This window comes from Tachyglossus aculeatus, unplaced genomic scaffold (assembly GCF_015852505.1).
Source record: "Tachyglossus aculeatus isolate mTacAcu1 unplaced genomic scaffold, mTacAcu1.pri scaffold_78_arrow_ctg1, whole genome shotgun sequence".
Taxonomy (NCBI): domain Eukaryota; kingdom Metazoa; phylum Chordata; class Mammalia; order Monotremata; family Tachyglossidae; genus Tachyglossus; species Tachyglossus aculeatus.
Genome location: NW_024045093.1, coordinates 1,199,199 through 1,206,112, shown reverse-complemented (window position 1 = coordinate 1,206,112; position 6,914 = coordinate 1,199,199). Strand labels below are relative to the sequence as shown.

The following is a 6,914-nucleotide window of genomic DNA, read 5'->3' as shown; positions in this document are numbered from 1 at the left end:
GATTTCAAATAGGCATAGTGAGCCCTATTCCCATCCCTGTTCAGGAGGAGAAAGAATGACCTAATTCCATTGAGGAATAAGTTCACAGACCAAAATATGAAGAGGGAGAATACATTCTCCAATCTGTGTGGAGTAGAAGGATGTTGGTTTACAAATTGTGATGTGTGGAATATCTACGGTGAATTATCAGGGGAAATATAAAAAATCCATGCTTTCCTCATGGTACATCTAAAGTTCTAATTGGTGGTCTGGATTTCTTCCCACAGCAAGTGCTTCTGGGAAATGTTCAAAACAAACTCCAAGCATCCACAATCAATCAGTGGCATTTATAGAGGACTTACTGTGTACAGAGCACTGTACAGAGCACTTGGTGCTTATATGTAATCTTGGTTCCCTACAAGTGTTTCTGATAATTGAAGTTGCCTTTCTCCACAACTCCACTGCTCTCTCAGTGCAGAGTCAGAGACACAGCCAGGACAGGCAGCCCGGTTATGTTGATAAATCTGTGGTCAGCTCAATTTTGAAGGTTGGAGGCATATGATAGTGGAATAATTGGGACAAGTAGCTGAGATTAAGTGACTCACTTCAGATCCTGCAGAAACTCAGTGGTAGAGTAGGACCATTGTGCTTAGAGAATTGGACTAAGCACTTGGGAGAATACAATATAACAGAATTGGTAGTCACGTTCTGAAGCATACTCATGTTTTGGAAATTGTTGGCCATCTATTGCCAGAGATGCAGGATTATATAGAAATACTTACTAATAGTGATATTTATTTTTTCCCCACCTGAAAGCATTTCATTTAATAGAATTTCTTTGGGACTGCTATGAGTAGACGATTCCTCTGAATGCGATTCATGTTCCCTTGTGAAGAGCATAACGAATAGCTAAAATAAATAGATTTGCTCTAAAATAACTTCAATCTCTTCCTTGGGAATCTGATTAAGTAGATGAAAACATGTTTCTATCCACATCCAATTGACAGTTTTATCAGGTCTCCAGTTCTACCATTTCTGCCTTATTCCAAATTAGCACCAAAAAAGAAAATGGAAAAATGTATCTAGGTGTACAAATGTGTAGGATTGCTAGACCTACCTGTGAAAGAAGAAAATATCTCAGAACTTTCTCAAGGAGAGGGGTTGGTAGAGACAGTTTATAGTGGCATTTGTACTTTGGGGACTCAAATCCTTACAGCCTTTCTAGACTTCACCCAGAGGAAGCAATTATAGTAATACTGTTTGGTTCAGCTCTGGAGATGCAATATTAATGATTATGATTCATAATTCATTTTTCGAAGAAAGGTGTTCACATAAGCTCCGTACTTTCTCTTTATTTCCCAGTTTCCCAGGATAAATTAAGTCTCCTCTGGTTAATTTAAACAGCTAAACTGCTACAACTAATTACAGAATTTCATTATGTTTGACTCGTGTTAAGCCTTGTTACTGCTTGCATGGAGGAATAAACACTTGCTAAAACTTTCAGCATATGTTAATGTGAATTTGTGTGTGTGTGTATGAATGAGAAAGAGAAACAGAAAGAAAGAGACATAATAACATTTTTTTTCAAGCATTTAGTGTGTGTCAAAGCATCACGTTTAGTGCTAGGGTAGGTAGAAGATCACCAGAACGAACATAGTCCCTTTCCTATGGACGGCTCACAGTCTAAAAGGTTAGGAAACCAAGCATCTTATCCCCATTTTACAGATGTTGGAACTGAGATCCGGAGTGGTTGTGACTAGCTCAAGATCTCATGGACGTCCAAGTCCCCTGCTCTTTCACTGAACCCATGTTGCCTTCCATCTGAGAGATTCAGGATGATCAATCAGTTAATCACATTTGAGACACAGACAGTCACAGAAAACTTCAAAAATGTTTCCCTTAATCAGACTCTTTAACTCCAACTCTATATAAATGTCCTTTGTATTTGAAGAAGATCTATCAATTGTATTTGAAGACACTATGGATGGTGTTCACCTATGAGTATGTATAAGATTGAAAATGCCAAAGTGGGATCCACAATCCCTGCCCTATCGGACCCAAAAAGGTTGAACTGTTCTAACAGAGATTCAGAAAAGAATCCCAGGAAACTTGATAACCGAGGGTCAAATGGAAGCCACAAATAGGGAAGACTCCTTGTTGCTCCTCAGCAGAACGGATACTAAGGATGGCAGAAAAAATGAGCATGTAGCAGATGGGAATAATAGTGAAGCTAAGTGGATTACTGCCAGAAGGTCTAAGTACAATTTGCTTATTGAAGACCCTGACATTAAACAATAAAAACCGATCACTTCAAAAGAAATACTCTAGGGCAACTTTCCCATAGAATGACTACCTATCTACTATTGTGGTCTATATCATTCTTGTAAGGAAATATGTCTAGCCAGATGGATATTTGGTTGTTGTAAAGTAGCGGCTTTGGCTGTGGTGGCCAGGGTGGGCAGATGATGGCCCACAGCAGAGGGCAGAAGAGGGCAGTAATGGTGGTTGAGCAGGAGAGTCTGTCCCTCCCTCTTTTCATTCCTCTTTCCTTGGCCTTTCCTCCTTGACCTCTCCCCTTTTTTCCTCTCTCCATTCCCCAACTCCCTCTGTAAGATCCCTTCTAGACTGTAAGCTCACTGTGGGCAGGGAATGTGTCTCATAGTGTTCTATTGTACTCTAACAAGTGCTTAGTATAGTGCTTTGCATACAGTAAGTGCTCAATAAATACAACTGACTGACTGATTGACTCTCTTTCTATCTCCATTTCCTTGAAGCCAACCCTGTGCAACCATGCAGTCTTGACCCTCTACCAATTCAGTCACCTTTCTCATGCAACCGATACAGTTTCGTGTTTTCTAGGGGTGCTCTAGAAATATCTGGTCACCAATATTTCCCGGAAAGAGAAGGGGCCTGGGAGCCAGCTGACCGAAATTGTAATCCCAGCCCCTTCCATTTGCCTGCCGTTTGAACCTGGGCAAGTTACTTAAGTTTTCTGTGTCTCAGTTTCATTATCTGCCAATTGGGAATGAAATAGCTGTTCTCCTTCCTACCTAAATTGTGATTCCCATGTAGGACAGGCACTGTGTCTGATCTGACTGTGTTGTATATAACTCAGTGATTAGCACAATGCTTGGCACGTAGTAAGCATTTAACATATACCACAATTAGTATTATTCCATAGCATTATTCTTCTAGAGAGGTCTTCCTCTTAAATGGCCAGACTGTCTAGGTCTGAAAATTGTTTGTGTTAGTGAGTGGATTCTGCAAACAAAGGTTTCCGCTATGTCAAAATGCCACACCAAAAATGCACAGGCCTAGTTTAATGGGAGCACCATAAAATCAACCAATATTATTGTCAGGTTGCCAGTGGCCAATTTGGTACCCAGGATTATATTCATGTGTTGGGGTCGCTAAGGGAATTATCACTCTAACTGAATTAGAAACTAGATATTTTAATATACAGCAACAGGAAATCCAAGACTCAGCTATATAGCAACAAACAACTTTCCCCTCCCAATCCAGGTGTAGAGTTCTCCTACCACGAGATGATCAGTCTAATTCGGTGCCCCAGTCCATAACAAGGCAAACCGTCATGGGTGTCCTTGGTTTAAGAAGTTCCTTGGACTCATGCTGTCCCTGCCTCCCCTTCGGATGACAGCAAGCATTCATTTATTCAATTGTATTTATTGAGTGCTTACTGTGTGCAGAGCACTGTACTAAGTGCTTGGGAAGTACAAGTCGGCAACATATAAGGACAATCCCTACCTAACAATGGGCTCACAGTCTAGTAGGGGGAGACAAACAACAAAACATGTAGAGAGGTGTCAAAATCGTCAGAACAAATAGTAATAATAATAATAATAATGGCATGTATTAAGCGCTTACTATGTGCAAAGCACTGTTCTAAGCGCTGGGGAGGTTACAAGGTGATCAGGTTGTCCCACATGGGGCTCACAGTATTAATCCCCATTTGACAGATGAGGTAACTGAGGCACAGGGAAGTTAAGTGACTTGCCCAAAGTCACACAGCTGACAAATGGCAGAGCCGGGATTTGAACCCATGATCTCTGACTCCAAAGCCCGTGCTCTATTCACTGAGTCATGCTGCTTCTCAAATAGAATTAAAGCTATATGCACATCATTAACAAAATAAATAGAATAGTACAAGTAAAATGAATAGAGTAATAAATCTGTACAAATATATACAGGTGCTGGGGGAGGGGAAGAAGATAGGGTGGGCAGGATGGGAAGGAGGAGAGGAAGAAGGGGGATCAGTCTGGTAAGGGCTTCTGGAGGAGGTGAGCTCTCATCAGGGCTTTGAAGGGAGGCAGATGTGTGGAGGGAGGGCATTCTATGCCAGGGGAAGGATGTGGGCTGGAGGTCAACAGAGGGACAGGCAAGAACAAGGCACAGTGAGGAGGTTAGTGGCAGAGGAGTGGAGGGTGCAGGCTGGGCTGTAGAAGGAGAGAAGGGAGGTGAGGTAGGAGGGGGCGAGGTGATGGAGAGCCTTGAAGCCAAGAGTAAGGAGTTTTTGCTTGATTCGTAGGTTGACAGGCAGGGACATGGGTCTCATTTTCCCCTCCTCTTATACTATTCTTGTTGACTGTGATATCGAACTTCTTCCGGGTATGCCCGACTGTATTATTAACCAAATAATTTGCTCTGTTTTGTCAATTTGGGATGACAGTGAATTTTACTTTCTTCTCCAGTTTTCCTTTCTTCTCTAATCACTAAGCTGGCGATCCCTACACCTTGGCAGGATGCAATAGGCAGAAGGCAGGGGATCATGTTTGTAAAGAGAGTTAGTTTAGGAAGTAGATTAGAAGTTGAGTTAATGTTAAAATGAGTTAGTCTCAAGATGTAGGTCCAGGGGGTCATGCTATTTTACCAAAAGATAGTCTAAGGAAGTGTGTCAGGGGTCACACTCATGACAGGGATATCTTGCTTGGCCCATTTTCCTTCAACGGTTATATAAAATGCATCTTCACTGCAGCAGGTAATGTCTCTGGCCCCTTTTAAAAGATGTTTGCTGAAGTTAGGGCTTGCCCAGGAAACCTATTGGACTGTTAGAGAACTTTTGCTGGCCTGAATCAATGAAAATACACCTAGCTAAATCATATGATTTATATGAATTAGAATGACATTTAAAACTGGATGAAAGAATTTGATATAGTCTATGGGTAAGATTATTTATGATCTATGGATAGCATCATTTCCTTTCCCCTATTCTCAGGAACACAGCATTCAGAAGAAGGACATTGAGATGTCAAAAAAGGACCATTCCCTCTTATTTTTAAGAGAAAATGAGACAAGAGAAAGGTCAGGCTGGAAAGGGTAAACAAGCTTTATTTTGTTGCTCTTTCATTCCTGGATTATTAGAAAATGGTGGACATGGAGCCTGCCATATGATTAAACAGTTTTCTCCTGATTACTTTCTTCAGGGCATCCATTACATTCTTGTTCCTCGGACTGAGATCTAGGGGTTCAACATGGGACTTACAAAGGAATAAAAGACGGCAGTGATTTTTGACTCCTCTAGAGACTGCTTCGAAGGCCACCGCAGATACATGCTGGAAACTGTCCCATAAAATACGATGATAGCTATAATGTGGAGCCACAGGTGGAGAAGTCTCAGTGCCTTTCCTTCAGCAGAATGGACCCACAAAATGGCACCAAAAATAAAAATGTACGATAAGAGAATTATTACGATGGACCTAGATAAAGTGAAGCCAGCAACAACAAACATTGCCATTTCTTTGATATAGGTAGCAGAGCAAGGCACCATGATGTGGGGTGGATCAGCACAGTAGAAATGATTGGTTGTCTTGGAGCTACAGAAGGATAAGTGGAACGTCAGTACTGTCTGGGAAAGGCCATTCAGGAGGCCAAAGGTGTAGGGAACAGCAACCCAGCAAAGGCAGGCATTCTTGGACATCTTGCTGCCATATTGTAGAAGGTAACAGATAGCCACAAAACGATCAATAGCCATTGCAGCAAGGATATAAAACTCGGTAATCACAAGGCCAGTGAACAGAAGGCACTGCATAAAGCATCCAGCAGAAGAAATTGTCTTCTTCTCTGATAGAAATGCACTAGCATCTGAGAGGAGAAAATGGTAGAATAGCATAGACCCATGAAGGAGAAGTGGCTGAGGAAAAAGTACATGGGAGTGTGTAGTAGGGAGTCAGCCTTGATTAGAAGGATCAGCCCCAGGTTCCCCACTAGAGTGACAAGGTAGATCACCAGGAAGACCATGAAGAGGATTACCTGCAGCTCGGCTGTGATGCCAGTCCCAAGAGAACAAATTCCAATCCAGTAGTATAATTTTTAGGAAGCATTTCCTTATCATCTGCATTGCTCGCTGAGATAGAGATTACAACAGAAGATGAGAAACATCTTCTCAGGTTTAAATTGCTTTCTTCCACGTGTCTTGCTAATATGCACATGTAATATGGGCTATCTCTCTCTAGTTCACACATGCAGGCATGCATATTCACATCACCTCATACTAATTTTAATCCTTTCACTTGTACAGTGATTCAATAAGAAAATTATATTTCTTCATATCATTCTGAAGTCATGACCTGAAAGCCTATACTCAAAACTTGATAGAATTCAAGGTAAAACTTGACAACTGACTCAGAACCTTATTTATTAAATAACATTTAGATACAGCTTGGAAGATAAATGAGCACCACAGGGATTTCATTTGATGCCCGTAAGATCACAAGGGTCGAATGTCATATTAGAAAGCCAGAATTTAGAGATAATTTGAACTGAACCCATTTGAATATGCAGACTTCCTACCTTACATATTAATCAATGGGTTTGATCATTAATTATTAAATAATTCTTTCCTCCCTGTGAAGATGATCAGAATGGATCAAATTATTAAGAAAGAGCTTACTAGAGAGTTCTACCTATTTATTCAAGGT

The 6,914-nt window shown here is 41.1% G+C and overlaps 1 pseudogene; it reads right to left on the bottom strand.

The window, feature by feature from the left end:
* Nucleotides 1-5,354: 5,354 nt before the first annotated feature.
* On the bottom strand, nucleotides 5,355-6,317 carry LOC119924013 (annotated as a pseudogene).
* Between the last annotated feature and the right edge of the window lie 597 nt (nucleotides 6,318-6,914).